At 47.5% G+C, this 21937-nt stretch overlaps 1 long non-coding RNA gene and 1 pseudogene across 1 annotated transcript; one reads left to right on the top strand and one right to left on the bottom strand.

The window, feature by feature from the left end:
- The first annotated feature begins 6464 nt into the window (after positions 1–6464).
- Positions 6465–21514, top strand: LOC136480467 (disease resistance protein RPP13-like; annotated as a pseudogene).
- Positions 7052–18790, bottom strand: LOC136482503 (uncharacterized). The gene is made up of 5 exons (XR_010765100.1): positions 18216–18790; positions 17320–17446; positions 8655–8724; positions 7958–8176; positions 7052–7295 (listed from the first exon to the last, which is right to left on the bottom strand). It is a non-coding gene; the product is annotated as an uncharacterized lncRNA (long non-coding RNA).
- Positions 21515–21937: the final 423 nt, after the last annotated feature.

Here is a 21937-nt window from a genome sequence, read left to right as displayed (position 1 = left end):
GAATTCCGAAAATCGTGAAACTTGTCGAGATGTCATGATATCTTATGCGTATGCTGTGGTAAAAATTTGAAAAAGTTTCCAGCACGTTGCACGTACGATGTTCACAAACCAGTACTACATACGATATCATGACATCTCGACAAGTTTCGCGATTTTCGGAATTCGTTTGCATTTTTTAGAATTAAAAAACCGCGCGCACGGAAGATGGTGGCGTTGCCCCATGCACATGTTGATCGAAATTTTGGGTCAGTTCTTGGATTTGGCCTAACTTTACACTCAAAAACAAGAATATCATTTTTGAATCATTCAAATCGAATATTCAATGCACCCGCAGTTCAAACCTACATTTTCGGAAAAATTCAACAAATCGAAATAAAGTGAAAAAATATAGCAAAATGTACTAAAAATGTGCCAAATTTGAACATGTTGATCATGGTACTGTAGGAATGCTTCAAAACAAAACTGGCCGCCAAAAAAAAAATTTGCCGAGTGCTAGGGCTAGCACTCGACAAAGAGGTTTTTTGCCGAGTGCCGACCACGTGGCACTTGGCAAAGGCGAGCTGGCCTGGTGGCCCCTGAGCCGGCCACGTGGCAGCTCTTTGCCGAGTGCTGGCACTCGACAAAGATGGAGTCTTTGCCAAGTGCCAGCCGATCTGGCACTCGGCAAAGCGCACGGCCACACACACCACTCCACACACACGCGAGCACGCCCGCGCCCGCCGCCGCCGCACGCCACCGCGCAGCGCCGCCGCCGTCGCCGCACGCGCCGCCTCGGCCTGCGCCCATGCCCGCTGCCGCACCGTCTCGCCCCGGCCCTGCCCTGGCGCGCCGCCTAGGCCTCGGCCCCGCCGCGCTGCCGCCACACCATGCCCCGACCATGCCCTGCCGTGCCGGCCGGCCCCAGCCCCGGCCGCGCCCGCCGCCCGGCCCTGGCCCCGGCCGTGCCCCGCCGCGCCGCCCGGCCCTGCCCGGGCACGCCGCCTCGGCCCCGTCCTGGCGCCGCCGCGTCGTCACGTCGCCACCCCGGTCCAGCCCCGCCGCGCCGCCGCCCCCGACCCTAGCCCCTTGCCACCGTCCCCAGCCCCAGCCCCTTGCCCCGGCCGGTCGGAGAAGAGGAGGAAGGAGAGGAAGGAGGAAGGAAGAGGGGGAAGATGGAGAAGGAGAAGGAGAAGGAGAAGGAGAGGAGGAGGAAGCGCCACCAACCAACCCATCCCCGATGCCCAACCATCCTCGCACGTTGTCGATCACACCTCAATCGGCGGCCCACCAGTCCGTCCACGTCGTCCTAGGTACACTCTCTTTTCTCCTTTTTCCTTTCTCGTAGTAGTGTAGCCGTGTGTTGTGTTGTGTTGTGTTGTGTTGTGTTGTGTTGTGTTGTGTTTTGTTGTGGTGGTGATGGTGGTGATGGTGGTGGAGGTGGTGTTGTGGTTGTGGTGGAGTAAATGGAGGTGTTTGTGGAGGTGGAAGTGGTGGTGGGGTTGTGGTGGTAGTGGTGATGGAGGTGGATGTAGAGTTGGAGGTGGAGGAGGTTTTATGGCTTCATAATTAAAGTATATGGTTGTGATGTATGCTTGTGGTGTTAAATGTGTACTTGTGGATGTTTGTGTGGTTGCCGGCCATCGTGCCGATGATTTTTTGTAGGTTTTGGGAACCTCACCGTGCAGGGGAGGTTCTGCCGATTTTTTTGGAAATGACAGTATTTTCTTGTTTTGCAGAGAAGAGCTGATTCGGAGTAGCCTTGCGCCGTGCCGGTCTGCCTGCACAGCGTCGCCTCACCATAGCACCGCCACCCTAGGTATAACTCCTGTACCCGTACCTTGGTCATAGATCTCGTCACCCAGTTAGGCGTCTCCCGTCCGAAAGAGATACGGTTCCCACCGTATCTCTTTCGGATTGTCCACATTTTTTGGACAGCCCGTGGATGCGTAGATGGGTTAGCTTCCATGTTCTGCTCCCGTCCGAGTTGGAGTTTCGGCAGCACCTCCCCGTTGTTCTCCAGATACACACTCTCCTTTGTAGGACGTGTATCGGGAGAACAGCGGGGAGGTGCTGCCGAAATTCCGTCTCGGATAGGAGCGGAGCATGGAAGCTAACCTTATCTACGCATCCTCGGGTGGGATTAGGACCTATCCTTCACCTATTAGATGGTAGGAACGTCGTGTAGATGCAATTGCTGGTTTTATTGCTCGCTTACATATGTGTATGACAGAGGATGGATAACCGTGAGTGGATGTACACGGGCTACGCAAGTAAGAGGCATGAATGGGTTAGGGGGACCGATCATTTCCTGGAGCATGCATTTGGTAGGGCTGCTAAAGGGTCGAGTCAGATGCTGTGTCCCTGTAGCAAATGTAAGAACACGAAAAGAAAACAAAAGAGTCAGGTGGTGAGAGATCTTTACAAGCACGGATTCGTTGCAAACTATACCCGCTAGATCTACCATGGTGAAGGCGATCGTATTTGAGAGGAGGTGGTGAGACCACGCCTCGAGGAGTATGATGGAGATGCCGGGATGGCAGACATGATGGCAGACTTTCACGATGCATAATTTGTTGAAGGATTGGAGGAGGAGGAGGATCTAGAGGAAACCGCAAAGGCGTTCTTAGCCATGCTGGATTCAGCACAGAAGCCCCTTCATAAGAAGACAATGGTTTCGCAACTGGATGCCATTTCATGCCAAATAGTGTTGAAGTCACAATTGAGCCTGAATCGAGATGACTTCGATGCCATGTTGACAGTTTTGGGCAAACTGCTTCTGGAGGGTCACATCCTGCCGAAGAACACGTACAAGTCATAGAGACTCCTTCGTGCACTTAAGATGCCGTATGAGCCGATCCATGCTTGTCTGAATGGGTGCGTCCTATTTAGGGGAGACCACGAGAAAGCAACGCACTATCCAAAGTGCAAAGCCTCTAGGTTTGTGGAGGTAGACGGTAGTGATGGCAAGAAGAAATAGTCTAAGATCCTCGAGAAGGTCCTACGGTACCTTCCTTTCCTACCGAGGATCTAACGGCTGTACATGATAGAGGAGTCCACGAAACAAATGACATGGCACAAGAATGGCAAAAGATACAGTCCTAACAAGATGATACACCCATCGGATGGTGACGCATGGAAGCACTTCGATGACATGCATCCTGGCAAAGCTATGGAGGCTCGGAATGTACGTGTAGCGCTGGCAACAGATGGGTTCAACCTGTTTGGAATGATGGCGGCCCCGTACACTTGTTGGCCTGTTTTCGTGATCCCCCTCAATCTTCCCCCCCCCCCCCGGCGTCATTTTTGAGCCCAGGAACGTGTTCTTGTCGCTGATAATACCTAGACACCCGGGCAACAATATGGGTGTGTTCATGCAGCCAGTGTGGGATGAATTGCAAGATGCTTGGGAAAAGGGGGTACTGACGTACGACCGAGCTACAAAGAAGAACTTCACAATGCATGTGTAGTACCAAAATTCAATGCATGACTTCCTGGCGTATGGCATATTCAGCGCGTGGTGTGTTCACGGGAAGTTCCCTTGCCCAACATGCAAGGCAGCTGTGATGTTCACCTGGCTGAACAAGGGTGGCAAGTATTCTTTGTTCGACAAACATCGTCAATTCCTGCCTGACAACCATCAATTTAGAAGAGACATCAAGCACTTCACGAAAGGTGTTGAAGTCACCGACCTCATTCCTCAGATTATGGGCGGTGCCGAGGTCCTTGCCGAGATAGAGGCTCTCCAAATTGATGAAGTCAAGGGTGGTTTTATTGGATATGTTACCGAACACATGTGGACTCATATATCGGGCTTGACTAGGCTCCCCTACTTCAAGGACCTTCTTCTTCCACACAACATCGATGTAATGCACACAGAAAAGAATGTCACCGAGGCACTCTGGGCAACACTCATGGACAACGTTAAGGCTAGACTAGACGTGGAAAAGATGTGCGATAGACCAAAGCTAGTGATGAAGACCCCTGCGCTCGGCAAGAGATGGAAAAGGGGCCCGGCCGTTTACATCCTGAAAAGGGGCAATAGGAAGGAAGTACTGCAGTGGATCAAGACGTTAATGTTCCCTGATGGGTATGCGGCGAATCTGAGTAGGGGAGTGAACTTCAAGACTATGAAAGTCAATGGGATGAAGAGTCATGACTTCCACATATGGATTCAGCGGCTCCTTCCTGCGACAGCGGCGGACAACGTCTACAACCCAGAGGACGGGGCCGACGCGTACACCAATGCGAGCGTCTACCCCAAGCTTGTCGAGTACATCTCGGCGGCTCGCACGCGCCATAGGGAGGACTTCGATCTGGCCACCCAGCCCCTGGATACGGACCTCGTGATGAGGTTGGGAGGAGGGAAGCAGCACGGCCGGTACTGGATGGCCAACAGCGTAATCGAGTCGTCCTCTGTTCCTAGACTGAGCTAGATTCGACAAACCAGCACGAGCTCCTCCAACATCCCCATAGCACCTCGACAGCCGAGCTCCACGCAGATGATGGTGGCATTTCAGGTAAGTACAGTTTTATTCGTCGTTCACTGGTTTTACACAAGTACCTGGCGTTTGCATTGTTTAAACCTTGCGGGTGTAATATTGCAGGCCCAGCTAGCAGAGTTGCAGGCCCAGCAGATGGCCCAGGCGGAGGCCCATCAGCGGCAGCTGGAGGCTATCCAGCAGCAGTTGGCACATCAGCTGGAGGCTGTCCAGCAGCACTCGGTGCGTCAGCTGCAGGACGTGGCGACCTACTTTCAGGGCCTTCAGATCCCTAGTTTGGTCCTGCCTCCGTTGCCTCCCTCGCTGTTCGCTCCACCCCCTCCTCCTAGTCCTACAGGGACTCCGGTGAGTATATATGGTTGTTTATTGCTTTAGCTTGTGCGGCCATCCTGCAGGTACTAATGAGATCGCTTCTCCTTTGTGCAGGCACAGTCGGCGGGTTCGAACCCGACTCCTCCAGGTGGCCCTTCTCCACAGCACGGGTGGCCGGTTGGCACGGTTGGCTCGACTCCACAATACACGTGGCTAGGTGGCGTTCCTCCGTCTACGCAGCACGGGTACTCCGGGTGGACAGGCGGCCATCTTCCGCCGCCCGGGTGGACGTTCCAGGGTGGCCCTCCGTAGCAAGGGTGGCCTTCGTGGCCATCTGGGAGCTCTTCACACTCTGGGGGCCATGGGGACCAAGGGACGCAGTAGGTACCTCTCATTTCACTTTTGGACTTGTGATGGTTATGTTGGACTAGTGATGGATTGGCTTCTGTGAGGGTTATGTTGGACTTATGTTGGACTAGTGATGGATTTGTATGGATGTACTTGTGATGGATGGATGGATTTGTTACGGATGAACTTGTGGATGGATTTGTGTTGAATTGTATGGATGGAATGTGCTATATATGTGATATTGTATGGATTTGTGTTGAATATATGTGATATTGCATGGATGGAATGTGAAAAAAATTGAAAAAAAATTACCCAGATTTGCCGCGTGCAAACACTCGGCAAAGCTGGGGAAGTTTTTCCCAGCACAACAGCTTTGCCGAGTGCTGACACGGCACTCGGCAAAGTGACCATAAGTTTGCCGAGTGTTAGCACTCGGCAAAGATTATTTCCAAAAAAAAATTACATTGCCGAGTGCCTGTCAGAGCGGCACTCGGCAAATATTATTTTTTTAAAAAAATTAAAAACTCTTTGCCGAGTGCCTGCCACATCAGCACTCGGCAAAGAAACCGGCAGATGACGGTGGACGTTAACTTTGCCGAGTGCTGACATGGCACTCGGCAAAGACTTTGCCGAGTGCCCGACAGGTGGTACTCGGCAAAGAATTCTTTGCCGATGAATTCTTTGCCGAGTGCCCTTTGCCGAGTGTAAAGCGGGCTTTGCCGAGTGCGGCCTGCACTCGGCAAAGAACCAGCATCCTATAGTGAGACATCGAATGGCTCCCCTGTCGGACTGTAGCCACATGCAGGGGCAGGCGTTAGAGTCAGCCCTGCTATGTTATCTAGTCAGTGTTGCAACAAGGCAGCTGTAATAGGACTAGATGGGTAGAGTTGTATATATAGTTTGCCACTGCAACTCAACAAAAAGAGTTCAGATTTGCCATCTCCTCTGCAGGACTCCGGCCAACACTGGTGCTCCTACTGTGTGTATGCTCTGTTCTCCCTCTTTTCTTCTACCTCTAGCCATAGTGTGTGGTCGGACAATGTCCATCGTGGTCGGCGCGACCAGTGAGTGGTCGGCTGTGCTCGATAAGACTGGTGAGTGGTCGACTCACCTGAGCCGGTGATCCTGTGTGGGCCAACAATGACATCTGCAGCCAGGATGGTGCATCAACACCAGTCCTTTTACGTACCCTCTTTTGCCTTAAAATTTATTGGATGTCCTAGTTCAATTGGGGCCTTCTTGTGTTACTTCTCTGAAGTCTGTCATCAGGCGTATCAGCATATATATCACTCCTGTCACATATCCATACAGAAATCCAGCAGAGCCATGGAGGCAACGACGCTGAGTGTGAGCAAGTCCGTACTCAATGGAGCTCTTGGCTACGCAAAATCCACCTTTGCCGAGGAGGTGGCCTTGCAGCTCGGTATTCAGAAAGACCATGATTTCGTCATGGATGAGCTTGAGATGATGAGATCTTTCACGATGGAAGCGCACGAGAAGAGAGATGATAGCAAGGTGGTTAAGACTTGGGTGAAGCAAGTCCGTGGCACTGCCTGTGACGTTGAGGACAGCCTCCAGGATCACTACACCACAACACCAAAATTAGCGATGGACGGTCTGACACAAAAAGCGGCTACAGCGACAGACAGTCTGACGCTAAAAAGTTATAGCGACAGACTTCTGCAGACGCGGTAAGTCCTGTCGCTAAAAATCTTTAGCTTCAGACAGGACTTTTAGCGTCAGACAGTCCGTTGCCCTGAATTTCTTTAGCGACAGATAGTCTGCTGCTACTCTTTAGCGACAGACAACCCGCTGCTACTCTTTAGCGACAGATCATTTAATGCTACATATAGTTTTAGCGACAGATGGTCCAACAATAAGTTTTAAATGGTTAAAAAAAATAAAAATTGATCGATCAACAATTATTACAAATGTTGCACTGAGCTTCAAAAGTTCATTCAACAAATATACAACTAGAATTCAACTTCAATAAAGATACATGCATTTTCACAAATTTGACCAAAAGTTTACAATAGCTCACATAGGTAAGCTCACCACATCTACTTCCTCTAGAGACAAAGAACATCCTCCAAAACCATCCAAGCCAATCTGGTTGTGGAAGCATGTGCCTTGTGCTACTAAAAGTATTGATTGCAACTGAAACAATAAGAAAGTACATGACGTTTATTTAGCATAAAATAGAAAAATCATAGTATGAATGCAGAACACAGTAAAGCATTAAGAATTGACAAATTTAGAAAATGGAAACATAGTTTGCATATTGAGCATGGCATATATACTCAAGCAGATACATTAGTTTGTGTGGAGATTAATTTTTTACCATTTACATCGATCAATACAGCAGGTTGTATGTGTAGCAAAAAAAACAAGAAAACATAGCACTTGTCCTTAAAATCACTTGTCCCAGGATAGAAGGTCTTTAGGAGTTCTTCAATAAGGCAAGGAGAGAAGTCTATGTATCTTTGATGGAGCAATGAGCAAATCTACATTCCATGGGAATTCACCATAATATTAACAGTTTACAGACAAGAATAATATCGCCAAAAAAAATAAATATAACCTATATGTGTAATGCTGCACGACTCCACAAGCTAATAGCCTACAGATTTTGATGCCGATAAAAATTAGGGCAGCAGCATGCTTCCCTTATACAGAACACATTGCTTATCCATGTATGAAATAACTTATAAAGAAATGTATAATGAGCAAGGCTGTAGCTTACAAGACGGATTAAGTGTATATTTGTGAACTGATAAGACAAGTAAACCAGATCCAGGTACTGTTAACACTGCGCATACCTGAACTGCAGCTTGTATGTCAGTAGAACGAAGCTTAGCAGCACAAATGTAAGAAACTGCTTCACTGACAAATTTGCTCAAGTTTACAGTTTTCAATTCTTCAATTAACCCGTCCTTCACTTCATCATTTATCACTTTAAGCTTCTTGATAATTGCTAAATTACGGACTAGCGATCATAAGCACCACCCAATTCGATCTTCTCTCATTTCCAGGGTTACCTATTCATTCAAGGGTTTGACATTACTTCTCAGAAAAAAAAACATGTATTAAAAGTAAGAAAGTCATACATTATTACGTTGAAATGAGGGTGGGCTAATTAATATGCACTCATGGTACAAATCCAAGTACCATTACATGTACCATGTCTAGTAGAGGACAAATTGCGAAAATTTTAATAATAAATTATATAAACTTTGTGATGCCATCTAATTTGGACGAGAGATAATTATACAGTAAATAGAATAGGATGCTAGCAAGTTGAGGTGATCACAAGTGCAGTGCTATGCTGGACTTGACTTAACCTCATCTTGTGACCAAGTAATAATGGTTTTCTCCTTTCCAAGAGTGCAAAATCGTCCACCACACGTTTGCCATGCCATGCGGTGTGAAAAATCGTATGCATGCATAGTGGAAAAGGACCAGACCAGACAAGAAGCAGCAGCCGGCAAATTGAAGGGTGCATAGAAATTAAGCTACCTGCCTGCAGGACTTAGACTTGTTCAAACCTTCCAGGTCCTCAACAGATGGAGTATATCTCCTCTCCTGTCTGCACATCAGCATGAATCAACTCTAAGGTGTCACATCAATGTGTAGGACAATAAACAAGAAGCAAACAAGAAAGTATATTTCTATCAAAATTTAAGAAAACGTACATTCATTCTCCTAAACATTAAGTAGATAAGCTTTTACATTACCTACTGGACCAGTTCTCTGAACATGTCACAATTGAGGCACTGACTAAACAAAAACAACACAAGCCAGATGATTTTCCATGCCCGAACGCAGTTTCCATTTCCTGAACCAATGGACGCACAATCCATTGAAGAAGACTAATTTCACTCTTTCTGAAAATTGTGAGCAGTTTCATCGAGAAGTATGGGATCCACATCATTGTTGGGCTGGGTTTGGGTGGCCAGGATGTGGTGTATGTGAAGCAGGAAATGGGAGGTACACAGAGAAGAAAAAAAGCAATTTACATGCAGATGTAATCCTACCATAACTAAGGAAAAAATGGGCACCGTGAGTCATCAAACTCACGGTTTGATTTAGGATCATCAAACCGTGAGTCATCAAACAGTGAGTCATCAAACAGTGCTACCTTTTTATTTAGGATCAGACACTCTTAAGGAAACACTTGAAGTAAATGAATAAATGTAACACTTATTTGAAGCCTATATGTCAAATGCCCTACAGTACTCCTATGAAAACTGAGTAATCTAAAAATTGAAGTTTCAGATAGATACGATCTGCCATCTGGTAGTCAAGACATGCAGAGAGCAAATTATCCAGCTGAATCCTTTAGGCAAACTTCCAATATGATTTTTGCAAAGTAAAGTAATAAGTTAAACAAAGGTTCCAATATTTTGATGATCTCCACAATTTTGCAATCTCGAGCTTGCAGACTACAGAATTGCTCATGAACCACAGAAAATCTGAACTACCAGTGAATTGAACTAGCTAGTCCGAACTCAAGGATAAGTCATGAGCTTATCATACTGTACTTATCAAGGTAAACCTATTTCTCAATAAAAAGGGAATATGAACAGACAATTATACCAATAAATAAATACCAAAAGAGACCATTTACAAATTAATTAACAATGCAAGAGCTTAACAATTCATGCATAAAGAGACCCATAAAGAACACTAGAAAAAAAAACATCAGGTTGCTCTGTCCAAATAGAGTAAAATGAAATATTTAAGCAGACACATACGTACATTAGAATAGAGCTCTTTACAGAACTTGCAATTAAACTAACCTTCCTAAACTAAGAGGCTGAAGATAAGGGAAGGTACACAGAGTCGCAGACTCGCAAAGAAAAGGAACTGGAACACGCCACATGCAACACAAACAGGTTTACACCATACTCTTGAGCAAAACTGATGGTGTGCGGAAACAGGTAGTTGTTGTGCAAAGCAAAGGAGTATGCAGATTCTATGCAGCCACTGATTTTGTTTATTCTAGAGCTACCTTCTTCGCAACGTACAATCTCAACCATCCATCAGTGGGTGAAGTTTGAAAGTCTCCTAACTGCTGGTAGCAAGAAGTAGGTTGTTACGGGGGCACCAAACGAGTAGTAAGCACTATAGCCATACTCATGAGTCATAATAGAAGTGGCTCCCAATGAATAAACCTTTTGCTAGTAAACTAGTACATGTTTTAAATGTTTACATCAACACCAACGAAGTGAAATTGGCAGCAGCATGCAATGAGGACCAAGCATAACAGAACATTCCCTGGTTTATATCATGGAGTCCAGTTCTAGTGCAGCTGCATGATCTTTGTTGCACTACAGGAAACTGGCTCTTTGCCGACTGCAATTTTCTTTGCCAACTGTTTTTTTTCGACACTCGGCAAAGAGGTCCCTTTGCCAACTGGAATTTCCTGCAGTCGGCAAAGCAGGATTTGCCGACTGCCTGGCAGTTGGCAAAGAATTGCAGTCGGCAAAGGCAGGCCATGGTTGACGCCATCCACACCGTCACCTTTGCCGACTGCCACTCCGTCAGCAGTCGGCAAAGGCGCAGGCTTTGCCAACTTCCATCCTCCCTGGCAGTCGGCAAAGAATTTTTATTTTTTTTGATTTTCGATCCCAGTTTTTTGTGTTGCCTTGATACAGTAAGTACATGATATATTCCAAGTTTGGGATCATTTTGATTTATTTTGCTATATTCCGTAGATTTTTTCTTTTTCTTTGATTTTTTCCGGCAGCTCCAGATTTGAACTGCAGGTACATGAAATAATGGAATCCGGCCATTCAGAAAATGATATTCATGATGTTTGGAGCATGTTGAGGCCGTGTGCGGGGCCTCGCGTGAAATTTCGACCGTGTTGGTGTCGGAACACGCCGAGCCACGCGCGTGAAAAGTGTTTTTAAATTTTATAAAATCGAAACGGAGTCCGAAAATGACGAAACTTGACGACGTGTCTTGTCATCGCATGCGGAGGCTGTGGTAAAAATTTGAGAAAGTTTCGAACAAGTGGCGACGTCGGGTGGCTAAAACCTGGACATCTCCGACATGCAAGGCAGATGTGATGTTCACCTGGCTGGCCAAGGGCGGCAAGTTTTCTTCTTTCGACAAGCATCGCCAATTCCTGCCTGAGAACCATGAATTCAGGCTAGATGTAAAGCACTTCACGAAAGGCATTCAAGTCACCGGCCCCATTCCGTAGGTTAAGAGCCCTGCCGCCGTCCTTGCCGACATACAGGCTCTCGAACCTGAGGAAACAGGTGGGTTTAAGGGATATGCTCGGGACCACATGTGGACTCATATATCGGGCTTGACTAGGCTCCCCTACTTCAAGGACCTTCTTCTTCCACACAACATCGATGTAATACACACAGAAAAGAATGTGGCCGAGGCACTCTGGGCAACACTCATGGACGTTGGCAAAAAGTCGAAGGACAACGTCAAGGCTAGACTGGACATGGAGATGATCTGTGATAGACCAAACCTGGTGATGAAGACCCCTGCGCCCGGCAGGAAATGGAAAAGGGGGCCAGCCGATTACATCCTGAAAAGGGCAGATAGGAAGGAAGTTCTGCAGTGGATCAAGACGTTAAAGTTCCCCGATGGGTATGCGGCGAATCTGAGTAGGGGTGTGAACTTGCAGACTATGAAAGTCTTAGGGATGAAGAGCCATGACTTCCACATATGGATTGAGCGGATCCTTCCTGCGATGAACCGGGGATACCTCCCAGAGCATGTGTGGCGCGTCCTGGCAGAGTTGAGCTTCTTCTTCCGCCAGCTTTGTGCCAAGGAGTTGTCTCGGGATGTTTGTGTTGAACTGGAGAAGGCTGCACCTCTGTTGCTCTGCAAGTTGGAGATGATATTTCCACCCGGCTTCTTTCTGTCCATGCAGCATCTGATCTTGCACCTACCGCGCGAGGCACGGTTGGGGGGTCCCGTGCAGGCCCGTTGGTGCTATCCAATCGAGAGTTGTCTAAAGCTTCTTCGGAAAATTGTAGAAATAAAGCCAAGATTGAGGCTTCCGTGGGAGAGGCCTCCGTTCTAGAGGAGGTGTCGACCTTCACATAGGCGTACTATACTGAGAAGCTTCCCAGCATGCACAATCCAACCCCTCGTTACAACGCTGACGAGAACTCATCGATACTCAGCCTTTTCCAAGGGGATCTCAGGAGTGGAAGCGCAGGTACCAACAAGCAGTTGAACCATCAGGAGTGGCAGACTATCATGTTCACATTGTTGATCAACCTTGATGAAGTGATTCCTTATCAGAAGTAAGTTCTCAATGAGCTTGTTACCTACGCCGTCACTATCCTCCATCTATCATGGTCTGACCCTCTAGTTTCTTCCTTCTTTCAGGGAATTTATTAGTCAATACTGGAGAGGCAATAGGGCTCCTACCGAGCAAGAAGAAGACAATCTTCTTAGACACGGTGTGCCCGATTTCATCTCCTGGTTCTGTACAAAGGTACCAACCAACTAACCTCCTTCCGACTTTGTGATTCCACTTTGCTCCCCGGAGCGAGTTATGTAACGATCTCCTACCCTTGTAGGCCCGAACGGATGCAGAAATGAGCGATGAATTGAAACAGGTGGGCCATGGCTTCTCCCGTAGGGTGAAGTCATTCACCGTTTATGATGTGAATGGCTATCGCTTTCGCACGAGAAGCTACGAGGAGAGTCGACCCAACCTAAAAACCATGTGCTGCGGAGTTCGTACGCCCGGCACGGATGGGAAGGACTACTATGGCATAGTCGAAGAGATATACGAGCTCAACTTTAAGGGTGCCGGGACTTTAGCGCCGGTGGTATTCAAATGCCATTGGTTCGATCCTGATATCACGAGGAAAGACCTTACGATAGGTCAAGTCGAGATTCGACAGGACTCCAGCTATAAAGGAGACGATGTCTACATTGTGGCCAACCGAGACGCCACGCAAGTTTATTACCTCCCATGGGCGTGCCAAAAAGACGAGAAGCTTGTGGGGTGGAGCCTTGTGCATTTGGTGTCGCCGCGCGGCAAAGCGCCTCTCCCAAACGACGACGATTACAACTTTGACCCAAGCACCGATGAGTTCTATCAACCTGAGGGGCTAGAAGGTACCTTGGAGATCGACATTGGTTCGCTCATGGGCATGGAAGTAGACAACGAAATCGATGAGGATGAGGGTGAGGAGGTGCAGGATGCCAGGGACTTAAGAATGCTTGAGCGATGGCAGATGCAGCGCGATGGAGTTGTCCAGGAGGAGGTACATGATGATGACTATGGAGACGATGAGGATGATGATGACAGTGATGACTTAAGGGAGCTCGACAATATTGATAGCGATGACGACGATAGTGATAGAGATGACGACTCCACGCCCGAGATATTGCCGTTCGCGGAGATAATTACGAGGCCATGTAATACTATATTGTTATTATTATGTTCCTTTACAAGTACTTGTCATTTATTTATGCTAACAGTTTTGTTCTTTGTCATTGCAGGCACTTGGCAAAATGCCAGGCGGACGGCGGCAGCGGCCGCATCGAGCAGTACGCTCGGCGTACCAGGTCCCCCCGTAGGAGACCGCCGACGACGATGAGGAGGAGGAGGAGGTGTTGGTGCGCGGGTCGTCCAGTAGGGGGTCCCAGCCCCCCAGCGGACGTCGCCAGGTGACCAGGAGGCTGCCGTTCTCGTCCTCGCAAGGGGGGACGACGTCGCGTGACGACGAGCGCGGCGGCGACGACGACGACGACGACGACGACGATGGCGACGACGCGCCTACACCAGGCGAGACGGCTTCGACTTCGTCAGGCGTGGCCAAGGTGTACTCGCGCGGGCCCACACAGCTTCCTAGGGTGCGGCCGCAATTCCACCAGCGCCCGGTGATCACACCCGTGGGCCAGACGTAAGTAACCATTATTGATTTCACTACTTGTTCATATGACATGTCAAAAATCGAACTGAAGACTAACAATTGTTCTTAATGACTCGTGCAGTTCCTGGAAGATTGTGAGTGGAGCAGGTCAAGCACGCCATATCAATGGCATCCAGGGCCTCCTGATTAAGGAGTACTACCCTGGCCTTGTCAACGTCAACGGCGAGATGAAGGTGCCCACCAAGTGGTCCCACTTCTACCTCGTCGAGGAGGGTGGCGAGACCATCGCGGCAAAGATAAAGAGGGAGTTTTGGGTGAGTCTTTCATCGCACCGCATTGCTAAATAGTACGCATTCGTCGGACTTCTTGCAAAAAGGAAATGTTACATGATGTGTCTGTGTGCAGGACTTCTTCACGTGCGAGGAGGGTAAAGCGGCCCAGGCGGCGCGAGTGCAGGAGGCGGTCTGCAAAGATCATCTCAAGGACCTGTACCATGAGGCGCGCATACAGGCCATCCGCGACTTCCACGCCAACGTGCTTGGAGAGAACATCAAGAAGCCCCAAATCCGCCAGAGAATGAACTCGAGGGAGGCCAACCTCACCCAAGCGCAATACGAGCAGGTAATTAAGTATGACAACATTCGTTCAGATTCCTTCAGTGAAACATTACACTAATCTTCTCGCATGTCAAATACTTGATGTCATGCAGGTGTGTCCGTCGTGGTGCGACAACCACAGGGAATGCTGGACGGAGATTGTGCGCATGTGGCGCACGGATGAGGCGTACGCGAGGCGCGCCGACCGTCAGGGCCGCCGCGCGCAGATGCGAGGGGTGTCACACCACCAAGGGAATCAGCCCCTCCCCCAGTTCGCGACAAGATGGGTATGCGTCCGTTCATGTCTTAATCCTTGCGCTCAATTGTCAATACTTGTAACCATGTTTGTGTTTTCAATGCAGACGCAGACGCACGGTGGGCAGGAAATCAATGAGTACACCGCGTACCTCCTCTCTCACAAGGGCAAGGCGACGGATCCGAACAACGTCTACAACCCGAAGGACGGGCCCGATGCGTACACCAACCCCACCGCCTACGAGAAGGCCACCGAGTACACCATCGCGGCTCGCCAGCGCTACGGGGAGACGTTCGACCCCACCGCCGAGCCCCTGGACACAGACCTCCTGCAGAGGTTGGGACCAGGGAAGCAGCACGGCCGCTACTACATGGCCCATAGCGCCCTCGACCCATCCCAGGTTCCTACGCTGACCCAGGTTCGATCCATGCCCACGAGCTCCAGCGACATCCCCGTAGCGCCCCGGCGGCAGTCAGCGTCACAGGTAAGTGCCGTTTCGTTCGTCGTTCACTCGTTTCGCACCTGTACATACAATCAACACTACGGATGTAATATTGCAGGCCCAGATGGAGGCCAAGATGGAGGAGAGGATCACCACGTTGCACGCGCAGATGATGGCGCAACAGATGGCTTACCAGCAAAGCCTGCAGCAGCACTACAACACTCAGATGCAGAACATGGCCAGCTTCTTCCAGTCCATGCAGACGCCCGGGGCGTCTACACCGCCTCCTCTTCCAATGTTCGCTCCACCGCCTCCTCCTCCAGAGTTTTTTCCTGTGCCTGCTCCTGTCGCTCCTGGAGGGACCCCGGTGAGTATATTGACTCTTGCTTTAACTTGTGCATCCATGCTGCAGATACTAATGACATCACTTGGCGTTTAACTTGTGCAGGTACAGTCGGCGGGTTCGAACCCGTCTCCTGGAGGTCCCGGCCATCAGATGATGTCGTATCCACCACCTGCACCCTATCCACCGTATCCACCTCCGCGTGGCCCTCCTCCGACGTACTCGTGGCCGCCGGTGCGCGGAGGGTGGCAGTACGCGCAGGCGTCTCAGTTTGGTCCAAGGGGGTTTCCGTGGGCAAACCCTGGGGGCTCTAGGGGCGGAGCGGACGACGAGATCGGGGACGGCGCGACGAGCTAGGTACTTGTCGATTCTGTTATCATGTATCCACCGTATCGTCGAAGTTGTTGTCATGTATTTCTTTTCTTCGTTATGGACCTAGACTTGTTATGTTGAACTTCGTGTGATGGACGTCGACTTGTGGTGTTCGACGTGTTGGACTTCATGTGATGGTTGTAATGCACTTGTGTGGTTGTTATTGTGACATATATGTGAGATATATGTGATGTTGTGCGTTATTGTGATATATGTGGTGATGTTGGCGACAAATGTGATGAAATTGTGATATAAATGGTGCTACCGGTGCTTCTGGTGAAATTGGATTATAATTTGTGATTTTGCAGGGTTTTGATGCGAGAAAACAGAAAACAAAAGCAAAAAAAAAAAATTCCAGCTTTGCAGCTGGGCAAAAAAACCCCAGGACAGAGTCTTTGCCGACTGCAATGGGAGGCAGTCGGCAAAGAGGTCAAACCTTTGCCGACTGTAACTCCGAAAGCAGTCGGCAAAGAACATTTCAAAAAAAAAAATATTTTCTTTCTTTGCCGACTGCCGAGCTGGCGGCCAGTCGGCAAACAATTTTTGAAAAAAAAATTCTTTGCCGACTGCCGAGGAACCAGCAGTCGGCAAAGCCTGCCGTCAGGGCTGACGGCGCCACGTGGCTATGCCGACTGCTGGCGTGGCAGTTGGCAAAGGATTTGCCGACTGTGTGCCACGTGGCAGTCGGCAAATCCGCCTTTGCCGACCCAGGCTTTGCCGACTGCTCTTTGCCGACTGCCACGTGGCTTTGCGGTCGGCAAAGCCTTTGCCGACTGGGTTTATGCCTTTGCCGACCGGGGCAAGCAGTCGGCAAAGAGGCGTTTTCCTGTAGTGTTGGGAACATATGTTTGCACAACTGAAAGCAGCCAAGGAAAAACAAAAACAAACGGTAGAACGGAGAATTTGCTGCTAATATGTGGGAACAGGTAGTAGTTGGATAACCATAGCATGTAAAAGGCTTGATGAGGTGCTACGGGAGAAATAGCATATCACCACTACATGATGCAGAGCTTGACACAATTTTTTTTTTGTCGACATAAGAACTGAGCCTGACTAGGTGTACTTCTCACATACTGCTGTGGGGATGGTAAATTTCTTTTTTGTAAATACCGTACACACCAGATCCTTTGTTGTAAGCATTACAAATAATAAATGTTTAATTGTGAAGTTAGGAGGCATGTTCAAGGTTCAATTATTGGCATAAATGGACCTCCCATCAAAATATAAGATATTTTTTTTGCGAAAATAAAAGATATATATCTGTGCACAAGATTGCAACGAACAGGGTCACGGAGAATGTCTTACCACTCCATTTTTGAAATCACCAATCATAATCTTGAAAAAACGCTTCGGGTCATCCATGTGGTGCCAATAATGATGTGCAATGCACGCTTTGAACACTATCCCAGATTTGTTCATCCTACCACCTCTCCTACAATATAATGTAATTTGATATGAAGCTATTAGGGGAACATTAAATCGAATGCATGCACCTACTCATACACAACCTGAGTAAGTACAAGAGAGATAACCCAAATATATCAGCCATTTTTTCAGAATTATAATGATAGCCGCAGCAAGTATGTTGCAAATATAGCATGATAAGTAGTTGGTCGGTCATTGTACCGAAGTTGTGAGGATGTAAATCAAATATTTTTAGGACCCACAGCCCAGTGCTGCTCCAGCTCCAGTCCAGACTATATATAGGGCAAGGCCGGCCTCACGGCTCACACCAACACCACTTGAAAAAAAAATGAACCAAACACCACATTGCCTAGTGCCTACATTTGAGGCATTTCTATTTAGTTGGCAATCACATACATTTAGCTGAGATAAAAATAATTTGAACTAGGCATTTCTAATTTAAATATTGACCTTAAATGTACCCAAGATATTAACCACAGTAACATTCAGTTATTCACTAGTGTCGAAACAGTTGATACATTTGAGGCAATAGCATGCAACAAGCTTTTGAACCAAACAAGGTTGGCAATCAAAATGTCATCTAATGATCATGTAAATGGTACCTCCTCAATGCAATGTGGTTTGCAATCAAACCACACGAGATCAAAGCACAAACCTTCTAACTGTGATATATTCATCCACCACAAACATGCAAATAATCGACAAATTCATGCTATGGAGCATGCTCTGTTCTTCCTCAGTGGAGCAAGAATGATGGACCAGGGGTTGGGGCATACCTGGCGAAGACGCGGGGGAGCAAGGGGTGGCGGGCATGGGGGGGAGCGGACGTCGGAGTGCACGGCCACCAGACACGCCCGGGAGTGCACAACCACCGGGGAAGGGGGTGCACGACCGCCGGGGAGGGAGGGAGCGCGCGACCACCGGGGAGGGATGGATGGAGCGTGCGACCGCCGGGGCCTCAAACCCTAGCCGGTGGGGATCTGACCGCCGGGGAGAGAGGAAGCGCCACCGCCGCCTCAAACCCTAGCCGCCGGGAATGTCAGCCGGGGAGGGACCGTCGGGGAGGGAGGGAGGGCGCGCGCGACCGCCGCCGCCTCAAACCCTAGCTGGCGGGGATCTGAACGCTGGGGAGAGAGGAAGCGCCACCGCCGCTAACCGTAGCCGGCGGGGATGTCAGCCGGGAGGTAGGGAGGGAGTGCGCGACCGCCGAGAACGGAGGGAGGGAGGGAGCGCGCGACCGGCGGCGTCAACAGCGGCAGCGGCGGTGCCAAAAAATCCGGCAGGCTGACGGGAGAGACGCCGAGCGCCCGAGCTACGGAAGTTTGGGGATAAGGCTTCTGGTGGATGTGTGCGTTCTGTTTTTTTTTCTTGTTTGTGTTGGTGTGCGTTATATTTTTCTTTTTTTAGCCAGCGGTGTGGTGGGGCCCACTTATTTTTGGCGACAGACAGAGTGCCGGTATACTTATTTTTAGCGACAGACAGTTCAACGTTAAATATCAATATCTATAGCGACAGACAGCAAATCGCTAAATGAGGATTTAGCGTCAGATGGTCTCTGAGTTATCTTTAGCGTCAGATCATCCATCGCCAAATATAATTTTTAGCGTCAGATGTCTGACGGTGAAACGGTGTTGTGGTGTAGTGGATTTTGCTGTTCGTCTCAAGAGGCCATCCTGGCGGGCCGTGTGTCCAAGCAGATGAAGTAGCTCAGGGCCAAGGTCGACGGATGTGAGCCAGAGGAATGTGCACTACCATCTCATCAAGGGATCTGGCTCCAAGGCCACCACCTCCGCTGAGCAGTCTGGCCTTACTGCTGCAGCCATATTTGACATTGATGATGCAAAGCGTGCCGCGAAGCAGGACAATCAGAGAGTGGATCTGCAACTAATCAACAAGGAGGATGAGGACCTTAAAGTGATTGCTATCTGGGGGACAAGTGGTGATATATTTTTTTGAGGGTAACTGGAGGGGCTTGAAGCCCCTACAGTGAAGAAAATTAAATTAAACAAAGAGAGTCAGCTGAGCATTACAAACAAATACTGAAGCCATTGATCAAACAAAGAGACTAGGCTTGGTTTAACTCTTAAAGAAACAAGAGAGAGTTCCCTGAGAAGGAGCTCCTTGGAGGCTTGAACATCTTGGTGGATTCCTCTGAAGATGCAATCATTCCTGGGCTCCTGGCTGTCAAGAAAACCCAGCATAAGAGAATTGGGCTTTGATTGTGGTACCTTCAAATGACCTGTGAGACGTTCATTTGATTAGATCGGATAGGTTATGATCATATATTACTTTCTAGAGGTAACATGTGGAATATATTTTTATTTAATTTTCTATTTTATAAAATAGGAAAGTTTTATACATCAAAATCTTTTTCTAGATCTAATTGATGCATATGTGATCTATAAGATGTGGTAAATATTTTTAATTTGCAACTTTAGACATGGCATAATTTGATTAGCATAAATATATATAACATGACAACTAATATAATGTAACATATTCTAATGTGCGTGTACATGTGCACGCTGGATAACCTGATGTAACCTACTAATTTGTTCAAATGTACGTGTACGTATTAGCTAGCTAGATTAAAATACAATTGGACAAAAAATAGCTTGTACGTTTTTTTTCTAATGCAACGTAAATAAAAGCAAATGAGACATGTGCACAGTACTTTGAATGCAAATACAAGAAATTGGACATGATATGTGCATGACTTTTATTATTGTAACGTGACAACATAATAGAAAAAAACATGCATAATATATTGTACAATAATGCGTGACAAAAAAATAATGTGATATGATACCTGAAAATTACGAAAAAAATGTAACACGTTACATATTACATGTCATTTAAAAAAGGTAACGTGACATAGTAAACTTGATATTTGTACAATAATGGTCTACTTTCCATCTGAGTGTATTGTGGATAAATGGAAAGAGTGCATGGTTGTTGGGTGGTGCATGCCATGTAGCCCGATATCTTGGGATTCATTGTGATTTTTTTTCTTTTTCTTGTTATTTTAGTTATTTGATTACTTTATAAATCTCTAAAATCAACGGCTATGATTTGTTTTTGCTATTACCTCCTAGGAGGTAATGTTTGTACCGTAGCAAAACCCAAGAGAATTACCCCGTTCATGAAGAAAGCTGAGTTAAACTGATCTTTGATAGCATCCATGATGCCCGGAAAAGATTGAAGCATCGGGATGTGTATATTGAGAAGGTCCCAGCAGTCCCTTGCAAACGGGCAGTACATGAATAGATGGTCCACCGTTTTCTCCTCCTGTAAGTTGCAAAGGACACAATTGTAAGAGTCAAGGTGCATATTTTTCCATCTCAAGATATTTCTTGTACTTAGCCTGTCCTTCAAAAGAAGCCAAAAACAAAACCTCTTGTGCTTTGGTTGACAGAAGGATTCCCACATCCATTTGTAGACTCTGAACTTGAATGGTTCCCAAGAGTTTTCTGTTGTCTTTTGTCGAAGAGAATAGGTCTGAGTTTGAAGAAAGCCTCCAAATATCATTGTTTTCAGATAAGCTTAGGGAATTTAGATCAAATGACAGACTTTGTAATTGCACATAAGCCACCTCAGACAAAGGCAGATGGAAGAGATTTGTGAGCTGATCTTGTTCAAAAGCTGTGGGCACTCAAATTGTCTTATTCTTTGCAAAGGAGAAAAGTTCAGGCAAAGTACTTGATAGGGGTTCAGGCTTCCAGTTGTCTTTCCAACAAATAAGTTTTTCCATTTTCCCAAAATAAATAAGTGGTGATATGGGCCAAACAATGATAATGACAGGGAGGCTTACGACAACCCAGATGTCCACATCAAATTCCCATCCCGAGCATGGGTAAGGGTGATGCATCCTTTCACTCCAAAAGACTTTGTCCAGAGCTTGGTGAATCAGCTTCATGCAACCCAAGGTGTTGAAGCTCTGTTGGAGAAAGAGAAGACAGAACATGATTTAGCTAAGGAATTCAATGGATTTGTGAACGATACCAGGTGTCTAATTGTGATTTATAAGGGCAGTCCCAATGGTGTATTGATGATGCTTTCTATCCTCATTAAATGACTTGCCACGTAGGCAAAACGCTGACATGGCAACGTAATTAATGAAGAAAGAGAGCAAAAATCATAGAAATGGTTTTCTCATGAAGAAATCAGATCTTCTTTTGACCCAATGCACCAAAAAACCATGAAATCGCCATTGGGGAGAAACCACCAGTTTCTAGGGGGCTCATGCCGCACTCATATTGGAGGAAGAAGATAGAGTTGGGAGAGAGAAAGAGAAAATAATTATTACTCATAGAAACCATGGGTTGGAAAACAGTACTTTTTTGTGCGATATCCTATGTTATAGAAACTACCAATTTTTTTCATTGGGACTGCCCTAACCTATCCATCATTGAAGAGTGGGATCAAATAAAGAAATGCTTCCCAAACAACAAGAAAGGAAGCTGAATCATTGGGTCAAGCACACAAGTTGAAGTTGCAA

Source organism: Miscanthus floridulus, chromosome 9 (assembly GCF_019320115.1).
Source record: "Miscanthus floridulus cultivar M001 chromosome 9, ASM1932011v1, whole genome shotgun sequence".
Classification (NCBI taxonomy): domain Eukaryota; kingdom Viridiplantae; phylum Streptophyta; class Magnoliopsida; order Poales; family Poaceae; genus Miscanthus; species Miscanthus floridulus.
The sequence above is the reverse complement of the archived record's forward strand: the minus strand, read 5'-3'. Positions and strand labels throughout refer to the sequence as shown.